This window comes from Eretmochelys imbricata, chromosome 10 (assembly GCF_965152235.1).
Source record: "Eretmochelys imbricata isolate rEreImb1 chromosome 10, rEreImb1.hap1, whole genome shotgun sequence".
In the NCBI taxonomy this organism is placed as follows: domain Eukaryota; kingdom Metazoa; phylum Chordata; order Testudines; family Cheloniidae; genus Eretmochelys; species Eretmochelys imbricata.
In genome coordinates this window covers 13220942-13247249 of record NC_135581.1, presented here as the reverse complement: position 1 = coordinate 13247249, position 26308 = coordinate 13220942, and the positions used below count along the sequence as shown (strand labels likewise).

The 26308-nt window shown below is 41.3% G+C and overlaps 2 protein-coding genes across 5 annotated transcripts in view; one reads left to right on the top strand and one right to left on the bottom strand.

Moving 5' to 3' along the window:
* CHLSN (cholesin) overlaps positions 1 to 26308 on the bottom strand; it is a 194609-nt gene that overhangs the window by 40840 nt on the left and 127461 nt on the right. The gene's annotated exons all lie outside the window — the stretch shown is intronic.
* The window catches only part of GPR146 (G protein-coupled receptor 146), a 66338-nt gene continuing 47326 nt past the window's right edge, over positions 7297 to 26308 (top strand). Inside the window, exon 1 of the mRNA XM_077829079.1 lies at positions 7297 to 7699. The gene's annotated coding sequence lies outside the window, so the exon portion shown is untranslated. The remainder of the gene's footprint in view (positions 7700 to 26308) is intronic.

Genomic DNA, 26308 nt, shown 5'->3' with positions numbered 1-26308 from the left:
GCCAGGAGTTTCAGCCTTGCTAATGAAATTTGTATGCAATCTAGCTGCATACTGTACATTAGATTTAAGTATCTCAGAATGAGTGCAAGCCACAAAATCACAGACCAACATTTTCAAATGAATTTCAAAGAGCATCCCTCCCCTCCGCCTCATCAATACCCCTACTGCCTGCCCCCAACACTGCCACCACTAAGCTCACTGCCCCCCTCCAGCCCCACCAATACCCCACAGCCATCTCCTTCCCTCGCAAATAATGCCCCCATTCAATCTCCCTGTTGAGTACAAAGCATCCAAGACAAAAACCAGAACTGCATGCACAGATAACCTATTTTTATAAAACGCTGGCTGAACTACACTTCCTTGGTGCCAAAGCCTTAATATGTCATTCAATGAATGTTTGTGAAATGCTTTAAAATGAAAATCACAGTGTCAAGGCTAAGTATCATTATTATTATTTACATGCAAAGGGAAGGATATGTTAGATAATATAATACCTGTATGCAACCTGATTTGCCAAAGACACCTGCTAAAAGCTAAACATTTGTTCTGTCTGGCTTCACATACCATCCAAATTTACTCTGACTCATCTCCCTAATCTGGTGCTTTCAAAGACCAAACTGATCTCAACAAGACAGAGTGGCTGGAGCTGTTCATCTGTCCCTGAACACCCCCATGCACTCCTTCCTTGCTGCAGCCAAGGCCCAGGGAAGAAGGAGTCATGACCCCCTCCCTGAAATAATCACCTGCCCCCAACCTTGGACCTGCCTCTGCCTCATGCTGTCCAGGCTCTGTGACATTGCCAAGGCCCCACATTTCAATTCTCCCTCCTCCCTCATTATCATAAGCAGAAGCAGAGCAGAGGTCACCTACAATACAAGAATCTTGGGCATCACCCACACATGCACATCAGTCTCTCTCAGTGACTTGGGGCAGGGCTGATGCGCATGTGTGGCTGACACAAAGCATTCTGGGTAATGTAGTTTTTATATGGGAGAAAATATTATTAAGTCGGGAGTTTTTTGGTTGCAAATGGGAGTCTCCCTGACATATGGAGACTTGGACTATTGTCTACACTACCATTTATGTCGGCAAAACTTATGTTGTTCAGTGGTGTGAATATTCCATCCCCTTGAGCAACATAGGTTACACAGGCATAAGCAGTCAGGTGCACAGGTGCACAGGTCTCTCGCTGCTCGGTGGGGGTGGTTTAATTTTATTGATGAGCGAGCTCTCTTCCGTTGGCATAGAGCGGCTACACAAGTGATCTTACAGTGGCACAGCTGCATGGATACAGCTGTGTCACTGTAAACTCTCTAGTGTAGACATAAATTCTGCATGAAGCTTGGATTTGAATCCAGGTTCCTCAAAGTTTGAGGAGTGGTTCAGATGCAGAGTTTTGGTGTGGTCGCATCTTTATTTAAAGAACAACAACAAAAATAAATCATGATTTCACTTGTTTTATTTAGATTATAAATGTTTCAAGTTATCTTTTTCCACCTTTGTAAGGTCACATGGTAATTTGTGGTGCTTTTTAAAAAAAATATAATAAATAATAATAATAATGTAAATCCACATATGAGCATGTGATACATTTGTTTGTTGAGGTGATAAATTTAAAACGTGTGCAATACATATGCTTATTTCCAAAGCCTGCTCCTAGCTATTATGCCACCTTGGTTTGTGAACTCCTTAGGTCTCAGTCTAAACAAAGTCAGGCTATGTTAGCGCTTGAATAAAAGACATCTGGAGAAAACCCAGTGGATTTTGTGATAAAGGATGTGACACTCTTCAGCTTGGAGTTTGTCCTCAACTAATGCCCTGACAAGCTGTTAAGGGGCTTTTGCCACCAGGTGGGCCATATTTTAAATAAGACAGACAAAAAATTCCTAACCACTTGTGCTCATTGAAGAGCCAGGTCACTTTCTGCAAGAGTAAGGAGGGATGCTAGCTCTGATGTCTTCACCAAATTCCTATTTGGGTAACTACTTTCTGTCTATTGTAACTTAAAACACCCCTTGCATTTGCAATTACATGCAGTTGTCTCTATTTCTTCATTTCTTCTCTTAAATTGTTATGGTGTTGCACTTGTTTCACTCCAGAGGTGGCTACATTTCAATGGTGGGCAAAGTGATTCCTATATATCACTATGAAATATTTCCAGATAACAATACTTTAGTTAAAAAAAGATTTCAAAAATTATGCACTGGGATAATACTATCAATATAAAAATCAACATGGAGAGTTTGGCTAATACGTACTCTCTCCTAATTCAGTCACTCTCTTTCAGAAACTGCTTCAATCTACAAAACATGATAGCAATATAAACTTTGTTGGTGAAAATGAAAATATTGCGTATATATAAGGAAACCATAAAATGGTAAGGGACTATCTAGCTCTGCACACCGATAATACAAGATGGAACAATATATCTCTGAGTCATGGCTTATAATTTGAAACAGGTCTGTAACAACTAAAAGGCCCTACACAAAGACAGCTATTGAATAGGCTTTGATAAGAGAATGAGTGGTTTCGGTTTAGTTCCTAGCTGACAGATAGTTACATTATAATTGGCATCCTTATTGGCTGACTAAGAAGACAGGCTAAGGATTGAATGGGTAAAGAGACAATACCATCACCCTCACAGAGATGGTCCTTCTAGGACACAGGTGGGCAAACTACAGCCCGTGGGACCCCCCTGCCCGGCCCCAGGCCCTTCCCCACTGTTCCCCTTCCCCCGCAGCCTCAGCTCACTGCACCGCTGGTGCAATGCTCCAGGTGGTGTGGCGGGGCTGCGAGCTTCTGGAGCAGTGCAGCTGCAGAGCCTGGCCTGACCCGGTGCTCTGTGCTACGCGGTAAGGGGGCAGGGAGCAGGGTGGGTTAGATAGAGGGCTGGGGAGTTCGGGGGTGGTGGCTGGGGGGTGGTCAGGGGGTGGGGGGGTGGATGAGGTCAGGGCAGTCAGAGCACGGGGAACAGGGGGGTTGAATGGGAGCAGGAGTCCCAGGGGGCAGTCAAGAAGGGGGGGGGGTGGATGGGGCAGGGGTTCCGGAGGCGGTCAGGGGACAGAGAGAAGGGGTGGTTGGATGGGGCAGGGGTCCCAGGGGGGCCGTCAGAGAACGGGGGTGGGAGGGTTGGATGGGGCAGGAGTCCTGGGGGGGGGGGGGGGGGGCTGTCAGGGGGCGAGAAGCTGGGGGCCGGGGTTGATGGGGGGAACATCCACGCCCCCTCCCCTAACTGGCCCTCCATACAATTTTTGAAACCCAATGCGGCCCTCAGGCCAAAAAGTTTGCCTGCCCCTGTTTCAGGACACCACTGAGGAACATTGGTTGGGCAGTGTGTGGAAACTCACACAGTACACTGTTTGTGCCACAGTACCCAGTGTAACAGCAGCTTGGAGCTCAGCAAATCACATAAGGCCATCTACAAGGGTTGGCATTACACCACTTCCACTCACCAAAAATAACAAAGAGAGAAAAACATTAAAATCATACATGAATGTTTCCTATTTGGTATAACTTTCCATCCTATGCTCAAGCCAGTCAGACTTGGGCTGTAGTGGTCTGTCAGGGAGAATCAGTTTCAGAAGTTCTCAGCTGAGGAAGCCCTGCTGCTTATGAGAGTGTATAAAACCAGGAACCAACAACAAGAGCCTCCTAGTAGATCTCAGCTAAAACCCCACCATACAATCTATCCAACAGCTAGATGGCAGATCGTTTAGCGCTTCAGCGATTATCACCAGCACCTTAAACTGCACTCAGAAAATGAAAAGGAAACAATGGGAAGACTTGAAGAGTTACATGCTCATAGTGGCTATTTAGGGGTTGAATAAAAAACTGTGTCAATAGGAACAACCGCAGATTTACAGCTGTAAAGCGGAAGGAAGTTGAAGTGGTTGTCTGTTCATATGCCCATCACTCCAGAGCCCTGTTACACTTCCATCAAAAACTAATGGCTGGAAGACCTGGCCAGTAAGATGAATATAATACAGTAAACTCAATGCAATTATTATAAGGCTACAACTATGATTAATTCTGTCATGTCTCCCCATAACAAGAAATATATATTTGAAGAATAACCGGCAGAAAGATGTACGGTAGGTTACAGTTTTGTTTCTCATATTTCCATAGTATAAAGGAGAGGGTGCATTTTAAGATTAGCTGAACATATGGTTTTAGGTACAAGAGACTGTACTGGACTACATGGCAAACTGAAAGTGGTTTTGTTTTTAACTAGATTTTTTTCTCATTACCTGCTTTCCAGAATGACCACTGATCTAAATCTCAGGCCACCTGACACTTAGATAATACTCAGGACATTATTCTAAAGGCCCATGATCCTTGCTCACCTGCTTCAGGATTCCCACCTTTACACTGTCACTGTTGTGTGATGGCAACAAAATGGAGTTTATTAAACTTGTGATCTCTGAAGAAAAGACTGTGGCAGGGGAACCTAATTTTTTATTCATATGGGCTTCCCAGTTATTACAAATTAGGCTCTGGGTCACAACTGTCTTGAGTCTGTGTTCTTTGTTACTTGTTCTGCTTGCCAACCCATTCTATGCGATGTCCTTGTCAACCCCTGGCAAAAACAAGCACAAACAGAGCCAAATGGCTGCACATTTAGCTGCTGCATCATGGCCAAGAACATACAGATTTCTACTGCTGCAGAGTGCTGTGTCGAGGCCACATTAGGCCATTAGGAATGTAGGAGAACTACTTGTAGCCCACTGATTTCATTTCAGTGACCCTTACAGAACTGGAAGTGATTACAAAGAAATGGGGAGGAACAGAGGATGAGGAGCAACACAAATGAGACACACCAGACACACAATGCTAAAGACAAGAAAGAGCACCACAAAATGGCATGAAAAAGGGAGGAAGCCAAATTCACCATTGATGCAGGTGGATCCAGCTCCACAAAAGTTGCACCCTTTTCTGCTAGCACACAGAAGACAACAAGGGAATAGAAGCCAGTGGGCAAGAATGAAGAGATATGACAGAGTTAAAGGAAGCACCAACAAAAGTTCACATGAACAAATCTTAACATGAACAACAGCGATAAATATACTGAGGATACAACAGATTTCCCCAAAGAGGAAGATGAGAAAGGACTCCCACTTTGCTCCTAGCAGAAGCATTATACTGCCTTGGTCTTCGGTTTTAATCAGAGTTATTATTATTTTTAAACAGTGATGCCAAAAGGGGCTTGTTCACACAAAAGACCAAAAATATGATTAATTTCATTTTAAAATGAAGTCTTTTGCCACCCAATTTTAAAGTTAGAGTAGCTAAAACATTCAGTGTCTTCCCCCACACTCAAAACACCAAACACTGACAGATCTGTGGCCATTTTCCAGCTAAAACATTCCAGCAGCTAAAAATATAATTTAACAGATGCAAAGAACCAGACCAAAGTTATACAACTCTCAAAAGCAAGGTTAATAATGAAAAGGTTGATAGATGATTTATTAATTGAGGTTTTGCCAGACAATTACACTGTAACTATAACTACAGAGACTACGTAAAAAACCTCACAATCTTACAAACTTCTTTAAACAATTTTCTATAGGTCACCACATTATCAACAGAGAAAGTATGAGCATAAATAGCATTTTTAAGTTTCAGGAAGATACAGAGAGCAGACTTGAAATCAAAGGAGCCCCTCCTCCCCGCAATATACGCCTTTCAACAGATGGACATTTACTTTATAAAGAAAATTGATTTTTATTCGATTTTTAGGCCCATAATATTCTTAGAATCGAATAAATATTTTAAAAAATGTACAAACACTATCTGGACAAAAGAAAAAATATTTTTAAAGTGACACATTGTACAAAGAAATAAACTGTTGTTTCTTTAAAAATAATTTTCATAAAAGCTAAATTGTTCGTACAATCTTACAACTCTTGGCAAAAGAAACACTGGGATGAAATTACATTAACTTGATTTGGAAAGGTTTCTATAGATGCAATTCAGGCAGAAAAACCTCAAATAAGTGCTGCATAAAGCCAGATTTAAATAAGAACAGAAATAAGCTTTTGTATCTTTCTGATCCAGGAAAGGATTCCTTCAGCTACTGTATACGTGAAGGGAGAAAAAGTGCATGAGTACACACATAGAGATATACAGTATCTTCTGTATCTCTCATACACAACAGGCAGGTATCATTTGCAACTAAAATTGAATTCAGCAGGCATGCAATTTCACTGACATAAAAACATAGCCAATTAAAAGCTTTAACTATTTCATATATCTGCATACATGTTTCTGAAGAGTACACAAAATGTTATCAATAAGAAATGCTGAATAAGAAAAAATTTTAGTAAATTTAAATTAAACAGAAGAGTTTAAGTGCACATGGGAGAAAAATATTTGCAGAAACTATTATGTTAATTAAATTCCACTAGAATGTATGTTCCTTTAAAGTGATCTGTACTGAAACTGATCACGTTCTGAAATATGAATTAGTATTTTATTTCTCAACTTCTATCAGTCATACTGTAGTGTCATTATTCTGAACACAACACAGGCCTAAGGAACAACAACAAGCAGTCTTGCGAATGCAGCTTTGCTTAGCCTGTAACTATGGCACTGACAGGAATCTGTACATATCTGCAGTACTATTTTACTTATTCCCTTACCATGGTTTGCTTAATTAAACCAGCTCATTCTGATTAAATGGCAATGCAGCAGAAGACAGAACAAGGTCAGAAAAACATTTTTACCCATTTATTTGGTACTCAGATTTGTAAAATTACTCCATCCTCTGCTAGCCGCCCCCCAAAAGAAATAAATTAACAGAATGGTTTTTAATAAAAGGAGCCTGAGATTGTTATGGAAACATTTGAATAAACAACATAGTATTCAGCACTTGCATCATCTTCTACAAAGTTATCTCTTTAAGGGTGCAAATAAAATTACCCCAAATATTGAACAGCTTCAGACTTAGGAAAGGTAGAAACAGAGAATAAGATGTTTTGAAGTTCTTGCTGGAGAAGAAAACAAGAGCTTGGTCTCCTCCAATGAAAGAAGTACCACAGAGAGTAGGCAAGTTGCCAGGCAAGCTCGGCAGCGTGACCACACTGCATTGAGTTTCTTTAATGAAAGCCAGGAAAGAACACATTACACAGTGTTTCTTCTGAGAGCTAGCTAGCCTCCAGTGATTGAAATCAATAAAAACAGTCGGCATGGGGCCCAGTGGGGGAAGAGAGAAATCTCTACTACAGCATTCAGTTTGCTTTCCACTTTCTCCGTCTTCCTAAAGTTAAACTTTGAACACCAAGACAAACTACTTCATTTCAGCATTCAGAAGATTTTGAGGGGGTGGGGGGAAGACAGTGTTTTAATTTTCCTTCTGCTTTCTGTGCTCCCTCTGCTCTCTTACGGAGTTCAGAAAATGAAAGGGTTGTTTTTAATTTGAATCCTGCCTGGAAGAACTTCTACAGACAAGTGCATCATCCTACACTTCAGAAAAGGGATGAATTTTACAGTGAAAGGATGTTAAGTGGTGAAAGAGAAAAGAAAAAATGGAATCTTATTCAGCAAAAAGTACACTCACTGGATAGAACGTCAACCACTGAGGTGAAAGCTTCTGAAACTGCATTCAAAAGAGTAAGACCAGTACAATACACAGTCTAAAGCAGCTGAAACTTATAAAAATACATGCTCAACGCAAAAGACAGGATCACAAGGAAAATAGAGGGTAAGTTGGAGCTGTTTTTAATGATTCGGTCTCTCAAGTTTGAAATCAGCAATGCACATTTCCACTGTAGTTTCTATAAAAAGTTTTAAGTGTTTTCTTGTTAACTCAACTCTTTGAGGACTGAATATTTAAAGTTACATACTATTTAAGCAATATGATTTATACCATTTTAAAATTCTGCTAGGTCACTGACCTTCACAGAGAATTATCAAATATCCACAGAATATATTTCCTTGGGTTTTTTTGTTTAGTTTTGTTTATTGACAAGGTACAATCAGGCCATTACGCAACTCCACCCACTCCGTGTTCCATGCTCTCGGAGGTCTGTTTGCTATTTTAATTATGGAACACTACAGAGACCACAAGTTGAAACTGAACTGAATTTGAGAAACTGCCAGGAATGAAGCTCTATTATGGTAGATATGTATTTGTTTGACTTATTTTACAGAGCACTTAATCACCATAGCAGCTACACTACATACCTAAACTGAGTTCTGTATGCTGATTTAAAACATAAATTATAGCAAACTGTATATATGTTGGTTAGTCTCAACTGACATCAAAGTGTACATATGAGGTATCTCTTAAAGGCATTTTTAAATCATTTATTATTACACCCAAGGTGGCTTTTTTTTTGGGTTGGTATATTGTTTGAAAAATGTTACATAAGTACATTCAGCACTTAAACATTCAGCCATAATAATTGACAGAACGTTTCACAGGGAGATACTAGCAGAAAGTGGTACAGATAGATTACTAATGCAGCAAATCCTTCTACAAGATTTCAGTAATTTTAAATAAAATTTTCAGTTAGATTAATGAGACTATGATAAGAGATTGATCCTGACCACAGCAAGGATGAGCAAAAATACTGAGTGTGCAGCTTCTTTCATAGTGTTCCAGCAAGCGCAGGAGAGCCAGAGTACCTTATTGTGGGGGTACCCTTTGAGCAAGAGCACCATACATGCCCTGTACGCTGGCTAGCACTTGCTGGTGACAGCAACATATATGCTGACTTACTGCAGGTGGGATGGGGGAGGAACTGGGTTCCTCTACAGTCCCCTGAGGAATGTGTCGTGTGGGCTGGTGCAATAAGTATCCGCACCTCCCAGCACAATCCTGTACGTTATAGAGGGAGCATGCCTGAATGAGTATAGGGGTGGAGGATGGGAAGAAGAGACTTTCTGTGCCTCCGCACTTGTGCTCCAGCTGGCTGAATTCATCCCTGGGTGCCTTAAAACACGCTTTCAAAGCGGGGAACCTCATTTATGTCAGGGATGAATTTTAAGCAATACTACATGATGGGAAGAAGCTCACTCTAACTGTTGGAAGCAACTGAAAATTGAAAGTTTGTTTTTTCAACTTTTGGTTAATTTTATTAAGCTAAGAAAATTACACTGGTGACAGTTTTAAAGAGCTGTATGACATTCTAAATGATCTTTTATAATCTTCTTAAAAATACAAATGTTTGACTATCCACATTGAAGGACGATTTCTTAAGACAGAGTTAGCTCAGGTTTAGGTCCCGGTCATTTGTACAGTCATATTTTTGCATTCAAATGAGGTAACTATATGTGCAGATTAGTAGCTAGGTGTGCTATTATCTGCTTTGCTTGCAGAGCGGTGGGATTTTGTTGGTGCAACAGGTGCATGCATGTTGTGCAGGTGCACCCATTGTTCCTGCTTTGGAAATCTGGTCTCTTATGGCCACTTCACTGTTTCCATTACATGGAAATACAAAAGACATTCAGTCTTGCACGTTACCAGACTAACAACAGAATTTGGTTAAAGTCTCCAGAACTGAACTGAGGAGCTGTTACTTTTGCACAAGTATCTATTTAAATGTTTTTAAAGCACATATTTTTTCAATCAAATGTTGGAAATAGCTGAGGTAATAATTACTGAGGTAGCGACACATTTTAAAAATGATTTTCATGGTTCCAATCTTCAGCACTGTATACAAAAAAAAAAAAGATACTTGGCAGAGCAGCTGGTCAACATATAATTAAGTAACATCCATTAAAAATAAAAGAACAAGGTTACATACAATTCATGATAGTGACAATACTGCTAGCTTTTGACATCTGCCCAGCTACCCCAAATTCCACTCTTTCCCCTAACCACTCATCCAAATATGCTTTCCTTTGTCTTGTCCTTTGCCTCTATAGGCCACCCTGAGCAAATGACAAAACCTAAGGTTAGGGGATGTTGGCAGCCACTCCCACAACAAGTGGACTACCACTTTTTCTACTACTCTTACAGCAAATATGCAGAGGGGCCTATATGCCACGTAAATCCCACCTAAGCCTTCAAAATAGGGCTTAAGTAATACAAGTGGCTTGTGTCAGCCTTCTGTTTGAGGTGAATTTCACATACCCCCACCACTCTTCTCTTAAGTAGAAGGAAAAGAAATGGCTTCTAGCTCGCCGAAAAGTGTAAGGCCTGCTCTACACTATTGAGTTAGGTTGACATAAGGCAGCTTATGTTGACCTAATTATGTCAGTGTACACACTACAGCCTTGCACTCTACTACACCAACATCATAGCTCCACCTTCACAAGAGGTGTAGGGCTTATGTCAGTGTAGTTAGGGTGACGAAGTGTCCATGTAGACACTGTGGGTTACTTACATTGGCTGTGGACTGTCATTCTTGCTCACAGCTCGGCTGTCATTCCTGGGCGGGTGGGGGGCTCCAGTGAGAGCCTGGCTGCCCCCAGGGCTCCCCTCTCTGAACCAGGCTGCCCCCAAGGTCCTGGCACCCCGCTCGGAGCCAGGCAGCTGCAGGGATCCCGGGTGGCTGCTGAGTTCCTGGTGGGGAGCCAAGAGCCCAGGTGGCTGCCATGCTGCTAGCAGGGAATGGGGAGTCTGGGGGTCAACTGGGCTCCCGGCAGGGAGCTGCAAACGGAGTTGAGAGCCTGGGTTCTCAGCCTCCCACACTGCCCCTCTGATGTCAGTGCAAATGCTCCTGGTGAGAACATGCACCACCGACAGAAGGATGGTAGTGTAGACATGAACCACCGCAGTAATTACCTACCCATTTAAAGAGCTAGGTAAACAGACTTGGCTGAAACATAATATCTGTCTATACTGGGTGGAGAAAGAATGTTTTAGACTCTTTCAGATTAACATGATCCAACACTTCTTGAATATCATAAAACTTCTGGACATCTTGGCCCAGATCCTCCAAGGTATTCAGGCATCTAGTTCGCATTGATTTGAATGGGAGACACTGAAATGCCTTTGAGGATCCGTGCCCTCCTACTTATACTGGTGGTTCATGCTGATGGCATGAGATGGATTCAACTGAGCACTTTCAGTTTGTCCAGTGATGTCATTACACAGCGGCGGAACTCAAACTGATTGGTTTTCTGTAATTTATTTATTTCAATATACAGAAAAGCTGTAATAAAAAATGGTTAGAAAGGGCACAATTTTCTTCTACATACTGAAAAGTTAATGAAGGCATGAGACTGTAATTATTAAATGAAAGATGATGGACAGTTTTCTCTAGGCAAGATAGGTTTCTGCAACTGTTGTATACAGAGTCCCGATATTTCACTTAGGAAGAAACGAATTGTTGTTGTAAAAGGTAATGAGTTTCGCATTTTTGCATACTTTTAAAAAAGTATCTACTTAATTATTAATCTGTCATCATTAGTTTCAGCTCCAGAATTCAACAGAATATGTAACTAGGAGAAATTAGTGTTCTGGGATTCATTCTCTACCTTTATCTCTCTAACTGTACATCCTTCCACCTAAATTAAGAGAAAGGATTACCTAATTGCAGAGTGACAAATTACTAATTTGAGAGAACCAGGACCTCTATAATTTGATTTATTAGGGACCTTTAAATAACTGTTGAAATATTCTATCATTTATTCCTTATAATTACTATACTTATATGTACTTCTATTTGCCATAGCTCAAATATCAGACAAAAAACCAAAATGGACAAAAAAACCCAAATACTGTGGGCAATTTTACATTATGGGAATTTATTTTTTCGCACAATTAACTTGTTCTATAACCTCCGAATTCACTATTCTACATCTCTGATGTAAATTCTCACAGTAATAGCTAGAGTACTGTGGACACAATTGTCCATTGCCCAGCACATTCAGACCAGTGCAAGCTTTGCAAAAAATCCTACCATTGTGAACTGTACCATTCAGAACTACCATACTCACCTTGCACACACTTTACAACAGGATAAATGCCTGCCTGTGGTCCAGGGAGATGGAGAATTGGGGGCCAATTTTAATCAAAACAAGGAACTACTGTGGGACCATGTTCCAGCATTTACATTTGACTTTGAATATATCTAATAATAACTGGATACAAGTGATTCAGCCTCTCTCTGCTAATTTTTCTGTGGACGCGTTCTGTGCTCAAATGTATGTGGTTTCCATGGATTTCAATGGGAACCTTGTAAGCACACCTGAGACCCTGGAAATTTAAACTCAAGAAAACAAACACAGCAAAAACTTCTGCTTATGGCTCATGCACTGAGCAAGATTTCTAAGAGTCTATACTAAACTTTCTTAGATTTTCTAGCTTCCTCTGGATCTGTTACTCTCTCATCCAGCCCAAAATTATCAATTCCAAATGGTTACATCTTATTAAAAGAATGATTGGTGGCAACTCTATAGCTAATGTAGACTGAATACTAGGCTGCATTGGTTTCAAAAAGAGATTCCTAGACATTTCAGGACCTGAGTAAAAGCTCCATCTCAGAACAGAGGTACAATTCCTGCCTTCTTCCATCATAAGAGAGGTTTCTCTTTGAGGAACCTTCATATGAAACTGCTTTAAAAACATCAGGATAGTAATAGAAGAATTGAGTTATCTTCATATAGAATTTGAACAGATTATGTACTTCTGTAGTGCACTCATAAGCTATAAGAGAAGGTCTCCTTGAAGGTCCTCAGGAAAAATATATCCATTTTATTCTGTATTTGAAATGCATTGGAATTAAAGAGTAATCTGTTCCCAACATACCAAATTTCTCTATTAAGTCTTTCCATGTTTTCTGCTCTTGCTAGCTCTCTGATAACTGTCTGTGACACTAACCTGAAAACTCTCCACGTTTACTATATAGTACTAGAACACTAAAATGACATATGTTTTTCATAGCATCAGGTGTACCTTCATTATGTTTCTGTGAGGCAAAGCAGAAAATTGAAAACCAATTATGATTTAAGACCCCAAATCAAAACCTGTCGACTGTTTAGTAAAAATACTCAGTAAAACTTGTTTGCCTTTCAACAGACATAATGAAGTAGTTTGCAGTGTTGTTATAGCCGTGTGGATCCCAGGACATTAGAGAGACAAAGTCGGTGAGTTAGTATCTTTTATTGGCAGAAGAGCTCTGTGTAGCTCGAAAGCTTGTCTCTTTCACCAACAGAAGTTGGTCCAATAAAAGATAGTACCTCATCCATCTTGCCAGTCTAATGCCTCTGAAGCAGATCATTTTAAACGCAACTAGCATAAAAAGGATTTTAAAAACAGAGACAAAACAAAAAACAAATCAAAAAAACAAAACCACCCCCACCCCACAAACCACAGAACCAAAAAGAGTCAGTCTTTTTCAGTTATGCTAAAACTTATTTTATCCTCAAATGTCTTCTACCTCGCTACAGTACATTTTTAATTATAAAAATAAATATTAACTGTTTAATTCACAAGTATGGAAGTTATGTCCTGATTTCAATTTGGAACATCCTATTTCTGAAAATTAATCTTTACACCTTTGTTTTCTTTCAACTCATAGCTCATACTAGTTACAGTATCAAACAAATCCCTAAATGAATACTTACTACGCAAGGGGAAGAAATGTATATTGTAATAATTTTATGTATTACTTATTATTTGCATTGTGATAGCATGTAGGAGTCATGGACCAGGGCCCCACTGTGCTAGGCTATGTACAAACAGAGAAGAAAAAGATGGTCAGTGCCCAGAGAGTTTACAGTCAAAGCATTAAACAAGACGCAACAGGTGGATACAGACAAAAAGATGGAGGAACACATGAAAACAATGAGACAAAGATGATCACCATGATAGGCAGTGGTCTCAGCACACCAGCTCCCTATTCGTCGTTACGTTTTTTGGAGGCATCACAGCAGAGTTTAATGAGGAACTTGAAGGAGGTTACTTTGCAGATATTTATGGGTAGCTCCTCCCAAGTATTAGCAGCTGGATGGCCGGTGGTGGTGGTGGGGGGGAAGCACATAGGTGCTTCTTAGAAAATTTAAGCAGTGGGTGCGGGAGGCTGGCATTATGGGCTGAGAGAGGCAAGAGAGTCAACATCTTGACAGTGAATGAAAGCTGAGAAAGGCTGTATGTTGTGCAGAAAAAATAAGCAAGAGTTACATGTAGCATGGATGTGAAGACCTAGAAGGAGGCCCGAGTCAAAGATGATGCCCAGGTTACAGTCCTGAGTGACAGGCAGGATAGTGGTGTTGACCACACTAACGGAGAAAGCAGGTAATGGGGCGGGCTTGGGAGAGAAGATTAGGAGTTCTGTTTTGGCCATGTTGTACTTGAGCTGATGGCTAGACATCCAACAGGAGATGTCAGACACAGGCATAGACTGTAGTTTGAACAGAAGGAGACAGGTCTGGAGTAGAGAGGTAGATCTGTGAGTCATCAGCATACAGATGGCAGTTGAATTTGTGTTTGTGGACAAGATTACCCAGAAATAAGGTGTAGAGGAAGAACAGAAAGGGACCAAAGGCAGAGCCCTGTGTAACCCACAGAGAAAGTTGGAGCGTGGATGAAGGGGATCCTCCAAAGAACTCACTGAAAGAGTGATTAGAGAGGTAGAAGGAGAACCAGGAGAGGCCAAAGTCGCTGAAGTGAAGGGAGTACATGATTTCAAGAACATGGTTGATAGTGGCAAAGGCAGGGGCAGGTTAAGGAAGATGAGAATGGAGTACTGGCTCCGAGATTTAACGAGCAAGAGGATATTAGAGCCTTTGGCAAGAGCAGTTTCAGTGCAGTGCAAGGGGTAGAAACTAGATTCAAGAGGGTCTAGGGTGGAATTGGAGGGGAGGAACTCCAGACAGTGATTGCTGACACCATGTTCAAAGAGTTTAGAGAGGAAAGGGAGAAGAGAGATGGAGCAGTAGTTGAAGACAAGCCCAAGGGAGAGTGAAAGCCATACTGTATTTTGTCACTCTTTGAAGAAATTGGTGAGATCGTGCGCAGAAAGAGAAATGGCGGTAAAAGGAGGGCACGGTTCAAGGAGTGAGTAAAGACGGTGATGAGGCAGCTGGGGTGGTGAGTGTGGGGTTCAATTAAGCTAGAGAAATAGAGTTGTTTAGCAAGGAACATGGCATAGAGAAGTGGCAGGAACAGGAGAGAAGAATCCCAATAACCCCACCAACATCTGATCCATGGAGGGGCATGTGAGAAAAGGAGAGACCTCCACAAGAGACGAGAGGGCAGATGCACATGCAGTGTCTGATGAAGGGATTCAGGTCTATGTGAGAGCCAAGAGACAGAGGGAGTGAGATAGAAAGTGGATGACTGAAATAATTTGAGAGACCGAGAGGGCATTTTAGATACAGCAAGAAAGGCGAGGGAGGCAGGGAGGGAGGAAGGGAAGGAGGAGGGGGATAGGCGTTATGTTAGGAATAGTGGCAGGAGAGGGGTAGAGGTGGTGGCAGAGACAGGTGTGGGAGGTGGAGAGGGTGGGGATGGAGGGAGCACCACGGTTGGGGCAAATGTAATCAGAAGTCAGCAGGCAGCAGAGGTTGTGCTTGTGAGATCTGCATTTGTGCTGGCGGGAGGAGAGGGGAAGAGAGCAGGTGGGAACTGCTGGGTGGTAAGAGGGATGGGGAAATGGAGCTAGTAGGCAGTAGGAAGGGGGAAGGATCTATGATGCAGAAGAGGGGTGTGGTAAGAGTCACGGGGGAGTGAGCAGATGGACCAAAAGGAAAATAATAGAAGATGTTATGAAGGTAACGCTAGCACAGCTGTCCTTCAAGTAGCTGGGGATGTGTTGCCTCTTCCTGCTAGGGAGGGAGAAAAAAGAAGCAGGGCTGCACCACTGGGAAGTCTGAGGAGAGGGGACCAACGGGAAGTGGAGCAGCTCACCAGTGCACAAGTTAGAGCAGTTTTCATACCAAATAAACCTCACGTTTTCAACAACATTACATAAACATTTCTTCTTACACCAAGGAGACAAACAAATTATTTCTGGATCATATCTATTTGGTCTTAAGTGATTTGTTTGTTCAATTCTTTTCTGCCTTTAGATGATGTCCTTTGGCAGCCTGAGCTATTATTTCCTGGATCACAGGGTTTAACTATTCAGCAAATGCATTGACATCTTGCCCAAAGAAAACTGTAAAGCAAATCCAGGAAACACAAACACTAGCAGCCAGGGAAATAACTAGAATCCAAGTGGAGTTCTAAGCTTTTCTAGCTGTCTCAATTTCTCTCTGCAGTGGCAAGATGCTGGCTTGCTTTCTGCATTTTAAAGTGGGGTTGTGATCAATAAAACCTCCACCCCCAGCCCTCGCAATTTCTGCTCCATGTAGTCAGAAGATTAAACAAAAGGAAAGCACCCATCAGAAACAATCACTTCTGTTCGTTTTTTTTAAAGGATTCATAGAATCATAGACTTTAAGATCAGAAGGGACCATTATGATTGTCTAGTCTGACCTCCTGAACAACGCAGACCACAGAATCTCACCCACCACTCCTGTAACAAACCTCTAACCTATGATTGAGCTACTGAAGTCCTCAAATCGTGGTTTAAAGACTTCAAGGTGCAGAGAATCCTCCAGCAAGTGACCCGTGCCCCACGCTGCAGAGGAAGGTGAAAAACCCGCAGGACCTCTGCCAATCTTCCCTGGAGGAAAATTCCTTCCCGACCCCAAATATGGCGATCAGCTAAACCCTGAGCATGTGGGCAAGACTCACCAGCCAGACACCTGGAAAGAATTCTCTGTAGTAACACAGATCCCACCCCATCTAACATCCCATCACAGGCCACTGGGCATATCTACCGCTAATAGTTGAAGGTCAATTAATTGCCAAAATTAGGTTCTCCCATCATATCATCCCTTCCATAAACTTATCAAGCTTAGTCTTGAAGCCAGATATGTCTTTGCCCCTACTGCTTCCCTTGGAAGGCTGTTCCAGAACTTTACACCTCTGATGGTTAGAAACCTTCGTCTAATTGCAAGTCTAAACTTCCTGATGGCCAGTTTATATCCATTTGTTTTTGTGTTCACATTGGTACTGAGCTTAAATAATTCTTCTCCCTCCGTGGTATTTATCCCTCTGATATATTTATCGAGAGCAATCATACTCTTGTTTGCTATTTTTGGGTGGCTAGGAGTACAACGGTTGTTAAACTGCAGAGAACTGCCGTGCTCTAATAATAAAAAACAGACTGTATGATTGGATTCAAAGAAAATTTGACTTTTGTTATGAGAGGGTAACATTACCAAAGTAAACTAAGGTTTTTAGTTGATAGACTTCCTCTCTTCCTGCAGTTTAGAAGAGCAGTATTATACTAAACTGATGAATATATTAAACTAAAGTAGAACTTCAATCCTTAAGTATTTTTTGTGAGCAAATTTTTTTTAAATTGATCCTTCACATTAGGGTTTTTTTTTAATACCACTGATGACTTAATTTTAATAAAATATGATATAATTAAGAACCGAGCCCAATAGACATAATTTTATATTTACATAAACTAAAATACAACAGTATATGGGTAATGTGATTAAAGTGATTAAAACTGCTCTGTTCTCCATTTACTATCTGTTGCCATCCTTTGCTTTTTCCCTTGTGCTTTTCCTCTCATCTCATTCCCACTTAGTGCAGGTCTACACTACCAGTTAAGTCGATTTAACTTATGTCACTTAGGGGTGTGAAAAAGCACCTCCCCCCCGAGCAATACAAGTTTCACTTTGTCCACACCGGCACTATGTCAGTGGGAGACGCTCTCCCACCAACATATCTTACTTTTTTCACAAAGATGGAGTAATTATGCCGATGGGAGAGCGCTGCATCAGTGCAGCTACACCAATGTAGACCTAGAATCATAGAAAATCAGGGTTGGAAGAGACCTCAGGACAGACCTCAGTCATCTAATCCAACCCCCTGCTCAAAGCAGGACCAACCCCAACTAAAGCATCCCAGCCAAGTCTTTGTCAAGCTGGGCCTTAAAAACCTCTAAGGATGGAGATTCCACCACCTCCCAAGGTAACCAATCCCAGTGCTTCACCACCCTCCTAGTGAAATAGTGCTTCCTAATATCCAACCTAGACCTCCCCCACTGCAACTTGAGACCATTGCTTCTGGTTCTGTCATCTGCCACCACTTGCCCTTAGAGAAGTTCCATCTCTGAAGTGCTAATTCAGCTCAGTATACTACTGGAAGCCAGAGGCAGTGCCAGGTTGACTGAGGTTAAAATCAAGTAACAGGTTAAAGATGCTGCATTATATAAACAGAGCATGTAATAATTACTGAACTGAGGAATTAGAATGGATCTACACTTATTATTTACTGAGCATGGAGAATGTGCTTTGTGCTGTACAAAACAGAAGAAGATAGTCCTCAGTACAATCAGAGTTTGAAAGACGTTACCGGGGTGCTGGAACAATTTATACAGTGGGGGTGCTGAGAGCCATTGGACCAAACTGTAAACCTTGTAATTGATGGAAACACCTTCAAGCCAGGGGATGCTGCAGTATCCCTAGTTCCAGCACCTATGGATGTTACCCAATGAGAGCAGGACTACATCTATCCCATCTCAAATCTATATAATGTTCTTGAGAGATCTTCATCCAGCTGCCTCGTGACTAGACATTTTAGGACACTGCTGCATGTTAGTTATTCCTCTAAAGCAGCGGTGGCCAACCTGAGCCCGAAAAGGAGCTAGAATTTACCAGTGTACATTTCCAAAGAGCCACACTAATACGTCAGCAGCCCCCATCAGCTCCCCCCAACCCCGTGCCTCCCGTCCACCGGCAGCCCTGCCAATCAGCGCCTCCCCCTCCCTCCCCGCACTTCCCAATCAGCTATTTTGTGGTGTGCAGGAGGCTCTGGGGCGGGGGGAGGAGCGAGGGCTTGGCAGGCTCAGAGGAGGGGGTGGGAAAGGGGTGGGAAAGGGGGCAGGGCCTGTGGCAGAGCCAGGGGTTGAGCAGTGAGCACCCCCAGCACACTGGAAAGTTGGCGCCTGCAGCTTCAACCCTGGAGTTGGTGCCTATACAAGGAGCCACAAATTAATGTCTGAAGAGCCGCATGTAGCTCCAGAGCCACAGGTTGGCCACCCCTGCTCTAAAGGAATTCAATAATATTTTCACCTTTAGCTGTTTTGTAATTAAGTCAGTGTCAGGATGATAGAATACGAAGTAGTAATATACTGAGCTATAGATATCCTTTCTGCTTAAAACGCACTCATCTGAAGATGTGTTGCCACAATATGAAAATGTACAGCCTCCTAAAATGCCTGTTTTTATCTGCAGTGCAGCCAAAATATCTTTAATAAGAGTCATTTACGTATCTTAGGGGAGGGAGAGGAGTACAGGGAAAAAAGATAATGAAAGTGGAATAAATACTTTCAAAGTTTATTGGACATAATAGTTCACATGAAAAATTTATATTTTCTTCAGTAAATAAGATAGCCTAGTAATTGAATTTTGTTGTATTAACTTAGCTCTGACTTATAAATGTATTTTTTTCATTTAAACATATTACATTAGGCATATGCAACCTATTTAATATATCTTTGGCTAATTAATGGAAAATTGTAATTGTAACCATCCTTTATACTTCCAATTCCTTTACAAAAAAATTACCACATTTTTGGTATTAAAAGGGTACTGTAATATTATTAGGCTTTTCTTTAACAAACCAGTAAAATGTGAAACATTCAAATATATTATTTTTAAAATATATGCATCCGGTAATGGGCATTATTAAAAATTGCACACATACATTTATCAACCTGATTTTCATAATGAGGAACTTATGTTTTGTACAAAGTGCTTAGACGAATTAGTATAGACTTAATGACATAGAACAGAAAAGTGTTCAGGTTCAAATTCTCCAATTCCTCAAACATTAGACTAACGATTTTCTTCTAACATTAAATCAATATTTGAACAGTAGAGCAAATATTTGAAATGCAGCTGGTTAGTTACCTATTACAGAGAACAAACTGAACTTAAATGATTTCTTTCCCTAGAAATGCTGAACAACCTCTGGATTTAGTTCAGAATATTTCAAAGAATTTATATATTTTACTTTATTCTCAAATTAGAACCCTTCTAAGATATTACTGTTATAACACCATTGGTGTACAGGCTGCCTAATCATGAAGAAAGACATTTAGTTCCCTGAGGATACTGGTCTGATTTGGACATTCACATTACAAACCCTGCTAGTGCCAAGTGCTCTTCACTTAGCAGAATCAAATGACTAAGCAGCAGCAGAGCCAGTTCAGACAACACTGCCAAACCAGTAGTCACAGAGAGCCTCTGGCTCCTGAGTGTACCATCCTACCAGGGACAGGCTGAAATGTTAGTACCATGTTTACTACTCATGCTCCAGTGCTGTATGCTGTGGAGTACGAGCTGGTTTGTGATGATGAAGCTCTGAGGTGTTAATAATTTAACTTCATGAAGATCACGTCTCCCTTTTTATCATGACCTGGCTAGGTCACACTGACACTGTCCTTCTAATTCCCTCATCTTTCTGTTTAACAGGAATCCTCCATCCACTATTTCCCCAGTTACTGCCTCCCACAAACACACACAGCATTTCTGGATGCATTCTGTATTCTCTCCACCTTGTGGAGCGGACACCCTCCCATAGTTGCCAGGCACAGAAGTTTAATACAGGTGAAGTGGAGATCACACAATGAATGCTAGACTGTTCAACTGGGAGCATACTTATATGCCATAACTAGATTTACTTGTGCCAGCTGTGAGGATCAGGCACAAGAGCAATAGCAGATAGCACTAATAGGCATCATTATTTGAAGGAAAGGCAAAAAGAGTGGGCTTAAGTTTGAAAGAGAAGAGGACACATTTCAGACATTTGTTATCAAAGGCTAATCATCTGGATGAAAATAATAGATAACTGGTATCTGGTCCAAGTACAAAGGAGTTACACCTGAGACTATAACTACTGTTCCTATACTTGCAACTGACAGCAGCAGATTAATTTATATTATTTTTTCAACTGCTAACACAAGAAAGTGTTAGTATAATAAAAGATGCCCACAGTCAAATATTTTAAAACTGAATTTTATCACGCTTGACTAGAAAATTGGTCATGTTAAAGACGCAAATTAATGCTGCAGCTTAGGTACCATTGATACATTGTGTAAGTTTAAGTCTCCATTAAATTCAAAAACGACAAAGAAAAAACAGAGAAACTTTTCACTGGTGAAATGTCATATAACTTTGGTTTGTTTTGTTTGCTTGTTTTTAAAGAGGGAGGCAAACATTGACTGCAAAATAAAATGAAAGTAGAAACGTTCATACTAAAATCTTAACAAAATATGTACGATAGACAGAAAAGAGATAAAACAAGTTAAAAGTGGAATCTCAAGTACAGTTTAGCTCCAGTTTAAGGCAAAACAACCACAAGGGAGGAAAACTATCACCTGTTAATTCTTAATGAACAGTGAACTTGAAATACCTTCTAAATTAAACTATTAGGATTTGGTTACAGTAACTCCTCACTTAAAGTCGTCCAGGTTAACGTTGTTTCATTGTTATGTTGCTGATCAATTAGAGAACATTCTCTTTTAAAGTTGTCCAATGCTCCCCTATAACGTTTTTTGGCAGCCGCCTGCTTTGTCCACTGCTTGCAGAAAGAGCAGCCCGTTGGAGCTAGCTGGTCGGGGCTTGGAACCAGGGTGGACCGGCAGCCCCCTATCAGCCCCCCGCTCCCCTACGTTTCCTGTGCGGCAGCCGCCCAGCAGGCCGGCAGTTCAGCTGTCCCTCCCCACACTGCCATGTGTTGCTCCTGCCCTCTGCCTTGGAGTTGCTCCCAGGAGCCTCCTGCTTGCTGGATGTGTGTGGGGGGGGAAACTGAGGGGGAGGACGAGGAGCAGGGGGGAAGAGGGGTGCTAATGTCAGGGTGTCCCCCTGCCCCCTGCTTACCCCATCTCCACAGAGCAGGGCGGGGACACGACAGGGCTCAGGATGGAGGGAGCTTGCTGGCAGCAGCTGCTCTCTCAACTTGCTGATCTACTTATAGTGGGGCAATGCACATCTCTCTCTCTCTGACACACACAGGGTGTGTATCCCTGTCTGCCACGCTGCCTCCCCTTCCTCCATTTGTGCTGCCTTGTAGAGTGTGAGGCTACATTAACAACAATGTGTTAACCCTTGAGGGCTCAGCCGAGCGCTAGTTCATCATTTAACAGTAAGGCATCCCCTGGGAAATATCCCACCCTCTGACTTCACCACCTCAACCAAGCTTCACAATCATCATTGCTGTGTACAGTATTAAATTGTTTGTTTAAAACTTAAAGTGTGTGTGTGTGTGTGTGGGTGGGTGGGTGTATAGTCTTTTGTCTGGTGAAAAAAATTTCCCTGGAGCCTAACCCCCCATATTTATATTAATTCTTATGGGGAAATTGGATTCACTTAACATCATTTCGCTGAAAGTCGCATTTTTCAGGAACAACGTTAAACGAGGAGTTACTGTATTAGAAATCTAAAGGGGTGGGGGGCAGAACCCAGCCTTTTCCAAGAAGATCTCAGATTACCCTTACAACCTCAATGTCAAGCTTGCTTGTACACCCTTAATCTACTCAAGGAGGTACAGTACTGCCACAGCTGGTACTTTGTTTAATCCGTTTATTCATCTTTTCATTTAAATAAAAACAATGATTGACATCCCACATGGAAAGTTTGCAGAAACACAATAGGTTCAAAATTGCATCCAGCCCCTTCTCTTCTGGGCAGTCCGATAACTCCCTTATTGTTTCCTTGATGGCCTTATTGCAGCTTTTTAGAATAAAGTTTTCATTCCCAGCTTGAAACAAGAACCTCATGTTTCCAGTATCATAAAACTTGCATATATTTAGAGTTTTTCACGACCCTGATTGATAAATGAATAGACAACTTGTAAATATTTAGCCAATCTCTTATATACTAAAGTAACTGTGGACTTTCTCCAGTTATATTAGTCAAGCACTAAGTTCCTAATTGCATTTTGTTAGCTACCATGAGTTTCAGGGTAGTTGGTTGTCACTTAAGGTCTGATTCGACAAACTCTTTCTGATAGAAGAATTACTTCAAACAGTTACTGTATGGAATCTAATTATTCTGGACGGCTGATTAGAATTACTTATATGAGTATGGCTTTGCAGACTGTGTCTTTATTTTGCCACTTCCAGTAGTTCATCTATTATGAATAAGGTTACTTTTTTTTTTTTTTCATGGAAAATGTTAATAAATGTCCTAGCAGAGGTGTGGGAAAACAAGGTTGTGTCTCAGAAGGAGGGAGAAGTGGGGACCCATGGGAGGGAGCCGTGCTTGACTGCAAGCCCATCAGTACTCACCCCGAGCAACGGCTCCTATCCCGGGGGGGCTGGGCCCAGCTCCCCACTTCAGGAGTTGCAAGCTGGCACATGTGATTGCAGTGCCACTCAAGTTTAGCATGTCCACCTCTTCACAGGGGAAGAGGGAGGGGCAGAGGGTGAACTCCGATTGGTGTTATGACCATGTAGGCCAGCTTGCAATGCCAGCCAAATTTGGCCCTCCATCTCTTCCTCATCATCAGTGTGTGTGTGGGGGGGGGGGGGGGCATATGCACCAAACCTGAGTGTTGCTGCAACATGTGGGCCAAGTTGCAATGCCCGGAGAGGAAAGAAGATCCTAATGTATGGGGGAGAGAAGGGGGGGGGGGGTGTCGGGTCACAGACTTTATTCAAATTCACTATTACCATGAATACCATGACCTTCCTGCCAAAATCATAGACTTAATTATGAACTCTAACTTAAGTCATGTGGTATGTTGAGTCTGTAAAACTAATTATTAAAGACGCAGTTCATTAAATGAAATGACAACATACACTCTGAATAGGTTAAAATATATTTGAAAGTCGAGGCATAAAAAGATATCATAAACTCAAGTTTGCTTTTGCCAATTAGTAAACAATACTGAAAACATGAAACCACAAAACCCATTGTAATTATTACAGAGACAGAAAGTCATGCAGCATTTCTATGGCACTTTCTACTGACTGCTCACCAGACCTAAAGAAACTAGAGGAAAAAAGTTTACTTACCCTACAGTAACCGATGGCTCTTCAAGATGTGTTGTCCGGAGGTTTTCCACTCTTGTGTGCATGTGCCCCATAAACACATGATCAGAATCTTTTTGAACAGCAGTGTCCCTGGGGTCACACATGCAGTCTGTATGACAGGTAGCAACCTGTAGCCGAGGGCATAAAGGGCAAAATGGCTGGAAATGCCCTTCAGTTCCTTTGCTAAAACAGAATCCATTTGACCCAGGACTCTGCAGTAGGGGGAAAGGAGTGCAGGTTGTGAAATACATGTGGACAACACATCCCAAAGAACAACAGTTATTGTGGGCTAAGTCATTGTTCTTTCTTCTTCAAGTCCTGAAGGTAGGTGTTTATAGTCTATTGAAACAACAAGTGTAAGACAGCTCTCCAAAGTGGGTGACAGATCTCGAGCTGTCTACCAAGGAGTAGCACTGGTTACTTATGCGGTTCACAGGGAACAATATGCAGTAAAGAGGGGTCACTTGCTGGAGGATTCTCTGCTCCTTGAAGTCTTTAAACCACGATTTGAGGACTTCAATAGCTCAGACATAGGTGAGAGGTTTTTCGCAGGAGTGGGTGGTTGAGATTCTGTGGCCTGCGTTGTGCAGGAGGTCGGACTAGATGATCATAATCGTCCCTTCTGACCTTAGTATCTATGAATCTATAAGCATAATTTAAAACTGTATGTCAAGAGGCAAGAACCATTTGTATGCGAAAGTACATTTGTAACCATTGTTTCAGTTTATAACACTGTCAGATAAGCCCCCAAACTTTCAAATTTTCTCACATTATTTCTCAAGGTTTCCCTGTACAAACTGCTTCTTTGATAACTTGCTGATGATGATAATGTACGAGACTAGAAGCAAACAAAAAACTCTGATAACTCTAGGATCATTTGCCTGTTATACACAGCTAGATAACCATTTAAAATATAAAGAGTACTTGCGGCAACTTAGGATATAGGAAGAATTGGCCCTGTCAGCACTGGTTCTCCACTTGTGAGGTAACTCCCTTCTCTTCATGTGTCAGTATAATAATGCCTGCATCTGTAATTTTCACTCCATGCATCTGAAGAAGTGGGTTTTTTACCCACAAAAGCTTATGCCCATAAATCTGTTAGTCTTTAAGGTGCCACCGGACTTCTTGTTGTTTTCGTTATCCTACTGTATTTAGCTTGGATATCAAAGTTTAATTTACTACACTGTGGCTACAAAACTGTAACAATTTATATGAAAGAATTCATGCATTCCACAAAGAGCATCACTGACTGCCCAGTTTTTCCCTGGGGCACTAACAAGGACTATTCTAGTTAACAAGTTGAGAAAGAGAAAGGAAACCTTAGCAATTTTCTACTGTAAGTACAAAGAAAGGAAAAATGCATTGAATGTGTCTTGGTTTTTAAACCATTTATAGCAACCCCTCACTAAAACTGTTAGCCCTTGATTATTTAAGCACCAGGATATTAATGCTTGAAGAAAATGTACTGAGACAATGTGTGAATTTATTTCCACTGTCCCCAATGATGAATTATTATTTAAATGCAAAACCAAACTGAACTGCTGTTTATGACGCCAAATCTTATTTTGTCTGTTTCTAATTTTCAAAGCCATGCCAGATGTTCACTTCATATTTTGTAGGACCCAGTTTGATTCCCATGCTGGGTATCTTGCACTACAAAAATCCTAGAAATTACATAGAAGAGAACTATGTTTTTATCATTTAGCACATTTTTGCCAGATTGTTCCCATATAATATATTTTACTGCATTTTGCTATACCTAGATTTAAATGTTCTGAGTGTGGGCGATTCCAGCATTCTCTTTAGAATACTATTCTACAGTCAAAAAGCTGTTATATATAACTTCTATAAAGCTTGCAGAACTGATCAGTATTCTGCCCTTTTAACCTCTAAAATCAAATGCACCATCATTTTATGGAACCTGGAAAGGAATTAACATCACACATGCATTTTAAATACACATTACACAAATGGCCATGGGGGAAAACACTCCACAAATGAGGTCAAGACACTTGCGTAACATACTTTACGTGGCGCATTACCTTTTCAAGTGGAATTTGTGTTTTTAGGCAGTGCCCTTTGCTGCAGCATCTGGGTGCTGTAACAACTTTGAGCAACAGTTTCTCAATCAGAGACAACCATTTTAACTTCATAAACTCTAGAATTTGCCACAACATTTAAAAGACCAAATAAACAAATATGCCTCCTTCTTTCTCTAAAGCTTGCTTTAGCATAGGCTTGTGTGAATTAGGGGATGTAACAAATGTAGACTCTGAAATGAGAATGCTCTGTCAGTAGTTTTGGACAACGAA